The 12,634-nt window shown below is 55.5% G+C and overlaps 1 protein-coding gene across 3 annotated transcripts in view; it reads left to right on the forward strand.

Moving 5' to 3' along the window:
• Positions 1-896: 896 nt before the first annotated feature.
• LOC128701790 (SET and MYND domain-containing protein 4-like) overlaps positions 897-12,634 on the forward strand; it is a 112,043-nt gene continuing 100,305 nt past the window's right edge. The window contains exon 1 of one of the 3 annotated variants that reach the window (XM_070079839.1): positions 897-1,011. The gene's annotated coding sequence lies outside the window, so the exon portion shown is untranslated. Of the gene's footprint in view, positions 1,012-1,079; positions 1,099-12,634 lie in introns of those variants that run through there. The other 2 variants (XM_070079840.1, XM_070079841.1) reach the window with 2 other exon arrangements.

The raw sequence follows: 12,634 nt of genomic DNA on the forward strand, positions 1-12,634 counted from the left end.
GGCCACCCCGAGACTGGAATTTTCCATGACGTCAGCAAAATCGTGTCGGGAGGTTCCTGGTTGGTTGGAACTCTACGTATAAGTCCCGCCCAATGTATTATGATGCCAAATCGTCAATTATTATCTTAGAAAGAATAATACAATAAATAAACGAAAAAAAAACGGAAAAAAAAATTGACGACAGGTGAGCACACCTGCCGCGGGTGGTGACGTAACCCTAGGTGTTTTTAAATGACCATAATTCCTTGTAGGAATATCTTATCTTATCTTATCTGTAGAACAATGATTCTGGTACCATTGTGTTGCCAGAGAGTTAAGCTATTTTTATATAAGATTAATTCAGTTTGTGAATTTTTCGACAAAATTTTTCGTTCGCGCTGAGTAAGTACTAATTCCCCCTCAAGCTGGCACTGGACAAGCACCTAAAGTCGGTACCTGACCAGCCGGGCTGTGGCTCGTACGTTGGTTTGCGTGCAGCCAGCAGTAACAGCCTGGTTGATCAGGCTCTGATCCACCAGGAGGCCTGGTCACAGACCGGGCCGCGGGGGCGTTGACCCCCGGAACTCTCTCCAGGTAAACTCCAGGACACAATCTTACTGCTGCTAGCAGTAACTGTTTGGTTAGGGTGCCTAAAAACTTCGTCAGCTTACGAATCCGGTCAGAGAATATCTTGTTTTTAACGAATCCGGTTGGGTGTTAAGGGCAGATTTTGAATCAGGTCATTGGTTCATTTATTTTTGGACAAATCCACACAGTGGATCGCTTATTTGTGAACTAATCCAGGAAATTTTCAGTAACTATAATACTACTGCAAGAATAATACACGCTAATTAAATATCAGAAATACATAATAAATTCTGTTACTATTCGTACAGTACAGGTATCATACGGGAGTCGCCACACAATAACGCCTCATTCCTTCCTCAGTCTTTGCAGAGTACATACTGCGGACGCTACCTGCTGGTCGTGTTGTGCAGTGTTCTGGCTTATGGAATTTCATAGTTTGTACTGGTAAGAGCTGAAGTATCATATTGTTTGTAATGTCTACATGGTAGAGCTTCATACCGTGTATATTTGAGCTTCATGCAGTACATACAGGTATGTTTAATTTTTTTATTTTTGCTATAGTGTATTCTAGTGGGGGGGGGGGGGGGGGTAAGAGCTAACATGAAAATAAGCTAATTATCACTTGAACCAGTTTAGCTATCAACACTTAGCTGCCCACACCCGGGAGCCATTATGTACCTCTGTAATCTTTTGACTATCACCCACACCATGGGTAATGGGGGTACTGACTGCCGCCCACACCATGGGTGTGTGGGGGTAAGACTGCCGCCCACACCACGGGTAAGATAAGATAAGATAAGATTTCGTTGGGATTTTTAACCCCGGAGGGTTAGCCACCCAGGATAACCCAAGAAAGTCAGTGCGTCATCGAGGACTGTCTAACTTATTTCCATTGGGGTCCTTAATCTTGTCCCCCAGGATGCGACCCACACCAGTCGACTAACACCCAGGTACCTATTTGCTGCTAGGTGAACAGGACAATAGGTGTAAGGAAACGTGTCGGAATTTCCACCCGCCGGGAATCGAACCCGGGCCCTCCGTGTGTGAAGCGGGAGCTTTAGCCACCAGACCACCGGGCCACGGGTATGGGGGTACTGACTGCCGCCCACACCACGGGTATGGGGGTACTGACTGCCGCCCACACCACGGGTATGGGGGTACTGACTGCCGCCCACACCACGGGTATGGGGGTACTGACTGCCGCCCGCACCACGGGTATGCCGCCCGCACCACGGGGGGGGTACTGACCGCCGCCCTCACCACGGGTATGGGGGTACTGACTGCCGCCCGCACCACGGGTATGGGGGTACTGACTGCCGCCCGCACCACGGGTATGGGGGTACTGACTGCCGCCCGCACCACGGGTATGGGGGTACTGACTGCCGCCCGCACCACGGGTATGGGGGTACTGACTGCCGCCCGCACCACGGGTATGGGGGTACTGACTGCCGCCCGCACCACGGGTATGGGGGTACTGACTGCCGCCCACACGATGGGTATGGGGGTACTGACTGCCGCCCACACGATGGGTATGGGGGTACTGACTGCCGCCCACACCATGGGTATTTGGGTACTGACTGCCGCCCACACCATGGGTATGGGGGTACTGACTGCCGCCCACACCATGGGTATGGGGGTACTGACTGCCGCCCACACCATGGGTATGGGGGTACTGACTAACACCCACACGATGGGTATGGGGGTACTGACTGCCGCCCACACGATGGGTATGGGGGTACTGACTGCCGCCCACACGATGGGTATGGGGGTACTGACTGCCGCCCACACGATGGGTATGGGGGTACTGACTGCCGCCCACACGATGGGTATGGGGGTACTGACTGCCGCCCACACGATGGGTATGGGGGTACTGACTGCCGCCCACACGATGGGTATGGGGGTACTGACTGCCGCCCACACGATGGGTATGGGGGTACTGACTGCCGCCCACACGATGGGTATGGGGGTACTGACTGCCGCCCACACGATGGGTATGGGGGTACTGACTGCCGCCCACACGATGGGTATGGGGGTACTGACTGCCGCCCACACGATGGGTATGGGGGGTACTGACTGCCGCCCACACGATGGGTATGGGGGTACTGACTGCCGCCCACACGATGGGTATGGGGGTACTGACTGCCGCCCACACGATGGGTATGGGGGTACTGACTGCCGCCCACACGATGGGTATGGGGGTACTGACTGCCGCCCACACGATGGGTATGGGGGTACTGACTGCCGCCCACACGATGGGTATGGGGTACTGACTGCCGCCCACACGATGGGTATGGGGGTACTGACTGCCGCCCACACGATGGGTATGGGGGTACTGACTGCCGCCCACACGACGGGTATGGGGGTACTGACTGCCGCCCACACGACGGGTATGGGGGTACTGACTGCCGCCCACACGACGGGTATGGGGGTACTGACTGCCGCCCACACGACGGGTATGGGGGTACTGACTGCCGCCCACACGACGGGTATGGGGGTACTGACTGCCGCCCACACGACGGGTATGGGGGTACTGACTGCCGCCCACACGACGGGTATGGGGGTACTGCCTGCCGCCCACCCGACGGGTATGGGGGTACTGACTGCCGCCCACACGACGGGTATGGGGGTACTGACTGCCGCCCACACGACGGGTATGGGGGTACTGACTGCCGCCCACACGACGGGTATGGGGGTACTGACTGCCGCCCACACGACGGGTATTTGGGTACTGACTGCCGCCCACACGACGGGTATGGGGGGTACTGACTGCCGCCCACACGACGGGTATGGGGGTACTGACTGCCGCCCACACGACGGGTATGGGGGTACTGACTGCCGCCCACACGACGGGTATGGGGGGTACTGACTGCCGCCCACACGACGGGTATGGGGGTACTGACTGCCGCCCACACGACGGGTATGGGGGTACTGACTGCCGCCCACACGACGGGTATGGGGGTACTGACTGCCGCCCACACGACGGGTATGGGGGTACTGACTGCCGCCCACACGACGGGTATGGGGGGTACTGACTGCCGCCCACACGACGGGTATGGGGGTACTGACTGCCGCCCACACGACGGGTATGGGGGTACTGACTGCCGCCCACACGACGGGTATGGGGGTACTGACTGCCGCCCACACGACGGGTATGGGGGTACTGACTGCCGCCCACACGACGGGTATGGGGGTACTGACTGCCGCCCACACGACGGGTATGGGGGTACTGACTGCCGCCCACACGACGGGTATGGGGGTACTGACTGCCGCCCACACGACGGGTATGGGGGTACTGACTGCCGCCCACACGACGGGTATGGGGGTACTGACTGCCGCCCACACGACGGGTATGGGGGTACTGACTGCCGCCCACACGACGGGTATGGGGGTACTGACTGCCGCCCACACGACGGGTATGGGGGTACTGACTGCCGCCCACACGACGGGTATGGGGGTACTGACTGCCGCCCACACGACGGGTATGGGGGTACTGACTGCCGCCCACACGACGGGTATGGGGGTACTGACTGCCGCCCACACGACGGGTATGGGGGTACTGACTGCCGCCCACACGACGGGTATGGGGGTACTGACTGCCGCCCACACGACGGGTATGGGGGGTACTGACTGCCGCCCACACGACGGGTATGGGGGTACTGACTGCCGCCCACACGACGGGTATGGGGGTACTGACTGCCGCCCACACGACGGGTATGGGGGTACTGACTGCCGCCCACACGACGGGTATGGGGGTACTGACTGCCGCCCACACGACGGGTATGGGGGGTACTGACTGCCGCCCACACGACGGGTATGGGGGTACTGACTGCCGCCCACACGACGGGTATGGGGGTACTGACTGCCGCCCACACGACGGGTATGGGGGGTACTGACTGCCGCCCACACGACGGGTATGGGGGTACTGACTGCCGCCCACACGACGGGTATGGGGGTACTGACTGCCGCCCACACGACGGGTATGGGGGTACTGACTGCCGCCCACACGACGGGTATGGGGGTACTGACTGCCGCCCACACGACGGGTATGGGGGTACTGACTGCCGCCCACACGACGGGTATGGGGGTACTGACTGCCGCCCACACGACGGGTATGGGGGTACTGACTGCCGCCCACACGACGGGTATGGGGGTACTGACTGCCGCCCACACGACGGGTATGGGGGTATGGGGGTACTGACTGCCGCCCACACGACGGGTATGGGGGGTACTGACTGCCGCCCACACGACGGGTATGGGGGTACTGACTGCCGCCCACACGACGTGTATGCCGCCCACACGACGGGGGGGGTACTGACTGCCGCCCACACGACGGGTATGGGGGTACTGACTGCCGCCCACACGACGGGTATGGGGGTACTGACTGCCGCCCACACGACGGGTATGGGGGTACTGACTGCCGCCCACACGACGGGTATGGGGGTACTGACTGCCGCCCACACGACGGGTATGGGGGTACTGACTGCCGCCCACACCACGGGTATGGGGGTACTGACTGCCGCCCACACCACGGGTATGGGGGTACTGACTGCCGCCCACACCACGGGTATGGGGGTACTGACTGCCGCCCACACCACGGGTATGGGGGGTACTGACTGCCGCCCACACCACGGGTATGGGGGTACTGACTGCCGCCCACACCACGGGTATGGGGGTACTGACTGCCGCCCACACCACGGGTATGGGGGTACTGACTGCCGCCCACACCACGGGTATGGGGGTACTGACTGCCGCCCACACCACGGGTATGGGGGTACTGACTGCCGCCCACACCACGGGTATGGGGGTACTGACTGCCGCCCACACCACGGGTATGGGGGTACTGACTGCCGCCCACACCACGGGTATGGGGGTACTGACTGCCGCCCACACCACGGGTATGGGGGTACTGACTGCCGCCCACACCACGGGTATGGGGGGTACTGACTGCCGCACACACCACGGGTATGGGGGTACTGACTGCCGCCCACACCACGGGTATGGGGGTACTGACTGCCGCCCACACCACGGGTATGGGGGTACTGACTGCCGCCCACACCACGGGTATGGGGGTACTGACTGCCGCCCACACCACGGGTATGGGGGTACTGACTGCCGCCCACACCACGGGTATGGAGTACTGACTGCCGCCCACACCATGGGTGGTAAGGCTGCCGCCCACGCCATGGGGATACTGACTGCCGCCCACGCCATGGGGATGGGGGAAGACTGGCGCCCACGCCATGGGGATGGGGGGTAATACTGCCGCCCACGCCATGGGGATGGGGGGTAATACTGCCGCCCACGCCATGGGGATGGGGGTAATACTGCCGCCCACGCCATGGGGATGGGGGGTAATACTGCCGCCCACGCCATGGGGATGGGGGGTAAGACTGCCGCCCACGCCATGGGTGGTAAGACTGCCGCCCACGCCATGGGTGGTAAGACTGCCGCCCACGCCATGGGTGGTAAGGCTGCCGCCCACGCCATGGGTGGTAAGGCTGCCGCCCACGCCATGGGTGGTAAGGCTGCCGCCCACGCCATGGGTGGTAAGGCTGCCGCCCACGCCATGGGTGGTAAGGCTGCCGCCCACGCCATGGGTGGTAAGGCTGCCGCCCACGCCATGGGTGGTAAGGCTGCCGCCCACGCCATGGGTGGTAAGGCTGCCGCCCACGCCATGGGTGGTAAGGCTGCCGCCCACGCCATGGGTGGTAAGGCTGCCGCCCACGCCATGGGTGGTAAGGCTGCCGCCCACGCCATGGGTGGTAAGGCTGCCGCCCACGCCATGGGTGGTAAGGCTGCCGCCCACGCCATGGGGATACTGACTGCCGCCCACGCCATGGGGATGGGGTAAGAGTGCCGCCCACGCCATGGGGATGGGGGGGGTAAGAGTGCCGCCCACGCCATGGGCATGGGGGGGGGTAAGAGTGCCGCCCACGCCATGGGGATGGGGGGGGTAAGAGTGCCGCCCACGCCATGGGGATGGGGGGGGTAGGACTGCCGCCCACGCCATGGGGATGGGGGGGTAGGACTGCCGCCCACGCCATGGGGTTGGGGGGGTAAGACTGCCGCCCACGCCATGGGGATGGGGGGGTAGGACTGCCGCCCACGCCATGGGGATGGGGGGGGTAGGACTGCCGCCCACGCCATGGGGATGGGGGGGTAAGACTGCCGCCCACGCCATGGGGATGGGGGGGTAAGACTGCCGCCCACGCCATGGGGATGGGGGGGTAAGACTGCCGCCCACGCCATGGGGATGGGGGGGTAAGACTGCCGCCCACGCCATGGGGATGGGGGGGTAAGACTGCCGCCCACGCCATGGGGATGGGGGGGGTAAGACTGCCGCCCACGCCATGGGGATGGGGGGGGTAAGACTGCCGCCCACGCCATGGGGATGGGGGGGGTAAGACTGCCGCCCACGCCAGGGGGATGGGGGGGGTAAGACTGCCGCCCACGCCATGGGGATGGGGGGGGTAAGACTGCCGCCCACGCCATGGGGATGGGGGGGTAAGACTGCCGCCCACGCCATGGGGATGGGGGGGTAAGACTGCCGCCCACGCCATGGGGATGGGGGGTAAGACTGCCGCCCACGCCATGGGGATGGGGGGTAAGACTGCCGCCCACGCCATGGGGATGGGGGGTAAGACTGCCGCCCACGCCATGGGGATGGGGGGTAAGACTGCCGCCCACGCCATGGGGATGGGGGGGGTAAGACTGCCGCCCACGCCATGGGGATGGGGGGGGTAAGACTGCCGCCCACGGCATGGGGATGGGGGGGTAAGACTGCCGCCCACGGCATGGGGCTGGGGGGGGTACGACTGCCGCCCACGCCATGGGGATGGGGGGGGTAAGACTGCCGCCCACGCCATGGGGATGGGGGGGGTAAGACTGCCGCCCACGGCATGGGGATGGGGGGTAAGACTGCCGCCCACGCCATGTGGATGGGGGGGGTAAGACTGCCGCCCACTCCATGGGGATGGGGGTAAGACTGCCGCCCACGCCAGGGGGATGGGGGGGTAAGACTGCCGCCCACGCCATGGGGATGGGGGGTAAGACTGCCGCCCACGCCATGGGGATGGGGGGTAAGACTGCCGCCCACGCCATGGGGATGGGGGGGTAAGACTGCCGCCCACGCCATGGGGATGGGGGGTAAGACTGCCGCCCACGCCATGGGGATGGGGGGGGTAAGACTGCCGCCCACGCCACTGCCGCCCACGCCATGGGGATGGGGGGTAAGACTGCCGCCCACGCCATGTGGATGGGGGGTAAGACTTCCGCCCACGCTATGGGGATGGGGGGGTAAGACTGCCGCCCACGCCATGGGGATGGGGGGGTAAGGCTGCCGCCCACGCCATGGGGATGGGGGGGTAAGCCTGCCGCCCACGCCATGGGGATGGGGGGGTAAGACTGCCGCCCACGCCATGGGGATGGGGGGTAAGACTGCCGCCGACGCCATGGGGATGGGGGGGGGTAAGACTGCCGCCCACGCCATGGGGATGGGGGGGGTAAGAGTGCCGCCCACGCCATGGGGATGGGGGGGTAAGACTGCCGCCCACGGCATGGGGATGGGGGGGGTAAGACTGCCGCCCACGCCATGGGGATGGGGGGGGTAAGACTGCCGCCCCCGCCATGGGGCTGGGGGGGGTAAGACTGCCGCCCACGCCATGGGGATGGGGGGGTAAGACTGCCGCCCACGCCATGGGGATGGGGGGGTAAGACTGCCGCCCACGCCATGGGGATGGGGGGGGTAAGGCTGCCGCCCACGCCATGGGGATGGGGGGGGAAGACCGCCCCCCACGCCATGGGGATGGGGGGGGTAAGGCTGCCGCCCACGCCATGGGGATGGGGGGGGTAAGGCTGCCGCCCACGCCATGGGGATTGGGGGGGTAAGACTGCCGCCCACGCCATGGGGATGGGGGGGTAGGACTGCCGCCCACGCCATGGGGATGGGGGGGTAAGACTGCCGCCCACGCCATGGGGATGGGGGGGTAAGACTGCCGCCCACGCCATGGGGATACTGACTGCCACCTACGCCATGGGAGGAGACCAAACAGAGTTGAATAACTATAGGCCAATATCCAACTTACACCCTCTCTCAAAAATCTTCGAAAAATTAATTCATAAACGAATCTACTCCTACCTTATCTCCCAAAACATACTCAACCCCTGCCAATTTGGATTCAGGCCTAATAAAAATACTAATGATGCTATTATACACATGCTAGAACATATATACACTGCAATAGAGAAAAAAGAAGTCCCACTGGGGATCTTCATTGACTTGCGTAAAGCTTTTGATACAGTTGACCATGACTTGCTCCACATAAAATTGTCACACTGTGGTATAAGAGGGCACTCCCTCAACTACCTCAAGTCTTACCTCAGCAACAGAAGCCAATATGTGTACGCAAATGGGGGCAAACTCTTCTGCGCAACCAATTACAGTTGGTGTCCCACAGGGAAGTGTCCTAGGCTCTCTTCTCTTTCTCCTATACATAAATGACCTTCCAAATGCTTCGCAATTACTCAAACCCATACTATTTGCAGATGACACTACATACGTCTTCTCTCACCCGAGCCCAGTCACACTAGCCAATACTGTAAATACCGAATTACAGAAAATATCTACCTGGATGAGAACTAACAAACTTACACTAAACATTGACAAAACCTACTTCATTCAGTTTGGTAACAGAGCTACAGATGTCCCTCTTAACATAATGATAAACGGATCACCTATCACAAAGCTAACAGAGGGAAAATTCTTAGGAATCCACCTTGATAATAGACAAATTTCATACATATATACAACAAATTTCTAAGAAAATTTCCAAGATTGTAGGCATACTATCGAAGATACGGTACTATGTTCCACAGTCAGCCCTCCTGGCCCTTTATCACTCTTATTTACCCCTATCTCACCTATGGAATTTGTGCATGGGGCTCAACAACAACTAACCATCTCAGACCACTAATTACCCAACAAAAGGCTGCAGTTAGAATAACAAATTCTCACTACAGGCAGCACACTCCACCAATATTCAATACACTAAACCTACTCACCATACAAAACATCCATACTTATTACTGCACCTATTACATACATAGAACACTTAACTCTGATATCAACCCTCCCCTCAAACATCTCCTTGCCAACCTCAACAGAACACATGACCATAACACAAGGCACAGATCACTCTTTGATGTTCCTCGTGTCCATCTCACACTATGCAAAAACTCAATGCACATAAAAGGCCCTAAAATCTGGAATTCATTACCTGTAAATATAAAAAACACTACCTGTTTATAAATTCAAGTCTCTTCTCAAAGATCACTTACTCACCCAAAACCAAATAAATACTGAATAACTGAACCTTATAAATTGTATATCTTAAATGTTTCTCACAATTATATCACATAAATGTTAAACCTAAAACCCAATCTAACTTTATTATTTTTTAAATACACTACCTAACAGAATACTTCATACGACTGAATGTACAACAATGCATGCAACCATATGACCTGTCTTTGTAATACTCACTTGTGCTTTATAGTAATCTGTTTACATTAATGTTTTATCATTGATTTCATCATTGCTTAGTTAATCTTAAGTTAATTTTAAGCCAGCCCGTAATGCTATGCATAGTATAAGTGGCTTTGGCATGCTGCTCTTATCTGTATTTTTTTGTACCTCTGTATGTGTGCTCAAATTGTTAATAAATAAAATTGTTAATAAATAAATAAATAAATAAATAAATGGGGATACTGACTGCCACCCACGCCATGGGGGATACTGACTGCCACCCACGCTATGGGGATACTGACTGCCACCCACACCATGGGGATGGGGGGTAAGACTGCTGTCCACACCATGGGTATATGGCCCATTATGAAGATTATTAAACTCGCCTATATGGTGTGTATGGCTGTTAGCTTCATACGGGTTATAATAAACACGGGTGTTGGAGCTTTATAGTTTATACAGTTAAGTTAGTTCATACTGTGTACAGGTGTAATTAAACTTTATACAGCAGAAATAAAGCCTTTATATATTGTTGACAGGTGTAATAGTTTTATACAGTATGCAGGTGTAATGATGCTTTATAGTGTATCCATGAAAAATTAAATGGTATAAAATACCGACAGGTTGTTAGGTAAGACACACATGCAACAGTTAGGCATCTTTATTTCGAAACGTTTCGCCTACACAGTAAGCTTCTTCAGTCGAGTACAGCAAAGTTGATAGAAGCAGAAGACTTGAAGACGATGTAACCAGTCCATCACCCTTGAAGTTTTGAGGTGGTCAGTCCCTCAGACTATGGAACAATGCTCTTCTCCAGACTGAGGGACTGACCACCTCAAAACTTCAAGGGTGATGGACTGGTTACATCGTCTTCAAGTCTTCTGCTTCTATCAACTTTGCTGTACTCGACTGAAGAAGCCTACTGTGTAGGCGAAACGTTTTGAAATAAAGATACCTAACTGTTGCCCGGTGGCCTGGTGGCTAAAGCTCCCGCTTCACACACGGAGGGCCCGGGTTCGATTCCCGGCGGGTGGAAACATTTCGACACGTTTCCTTACACCTGTTGTCCTGTTCACCTAACAGCAAATAGGTACCTGGGTGTTAGTCGACTGGTGTGGGTCGCATCCTGGGGGACAAGATTAAGGACCCCAATGGAAATAAGTTAGTCCTCGATGACGCACTGACTTTCTTGGGTTATCCTGGGTGGCTAACCCTCCGGGGTTAAAAATCCGAACGAAATCTTATCTTATCTTGTTGCCTATGTGTCTTACCTAACAACAGTGTATCCGTGTGTAATGAGGCTTTATACACTGTATATGGATGTATTAAAGCATTATTCTGTGTATTAGGGGTGTTAAGAACTTAATATGAATGTCTCAACAAATCACAATAACACTATTACAAAGAAATCAGGACAGATCTTGCCTGAACCCATTCTGCGATTTGTATAATAATATTCATTTCAAGTAAACTTATTGAGGAATATAGATACAGTATAATAACTTGTGACATGTCAAGGGATCATATTAATGAAAATAAGATATCTGATATACCAGGCAAATTTCCTCAATTTGCTTGTAACAAATAAGTGAACTGTAGATATAAATCCATATGTACTTCTGATAACCCTTTTGGGGCCTAGTTCTTAGGCCTTTTGTCTCCATATTCTGATGCACTACCGTCCACAGGATGGATATGGAGTGCATAATAAACTAGCCACTTTGGCGGCAAAATCTAATCATGTACAAGGTACACAGGCCAAGCTGACATAAAGCATGTACTACTATATAGAAAACCCCCTTGTTGTACAGAACAGTTCAGGCAAATTAGGTCAATTTTATCCCAAGATGCAACCCACACCAGTCTATTAACACCCAGGTACCTATTTTACTGTTAGGTGGACAAATCTATATACTTCAGTGTGAGAGTTGAGTGTACTAGCAATTAAGCTCATAACTCATCCCACCAGTCTTCAAATTTACAATGCTTGTGTACAGTAACAAGGACCAAATTCTTTAAACAATTGGCTTGTTAACGTGCTTTATGATCAAATTTTGTGAATCCATTCTCAGCATCCTGGAATAGCTTGGATAACTTCCCAAATCCTCAGTGACATAACTTCATATGCTCAGTACAGGTTTCAAAAAATAAAGCAGTTGTGGTGAGTGAAATTCAGATGTGTATGTGCAAATATAACAATTTTATGCCTAAAATAGTGTGGAATTTTTATTACCAGTTGAATCACATTTAAATAAATTTGTTTACCTCTTACAAGCAGCTTCAGTATTTAATGGTTGATTCATCTTAGGTTGAATTGCACACAGGCAAATTTTTTGATGTAAAATAGTAAACAAAATCTTTTAACCTATGGAATCCATACCATAATTGAATGACTTTCCTAATCTTCATATTTTAACAACTGGTATGGTTTCCTGAGCACAAGGTTCTTCACACTGACAATGGGTGGCACAAGCCTCAATTTACCAATTTCATTAAATAATAGTGATATTAATATATTACTAGGTAGTAGGTTGGTAGACAGCA

The sequence above is a fragment of the Cherax quadricarinatus genome, unplaced genomic scaffold, assembly GCF_038502225.1.
Source record: "Cherax quadricarinatus isolate ZL_2023a unplaced genomic scaffold, ASM3850222v1 Contig28, whole genome shotgun sequence".
Lineage (NCBI taxonomy): Eukaryota > Metazoa > Arthropoda > Malacostraca > Decapoda > Parastacidae > Cherax > Cherax quadricarinatus.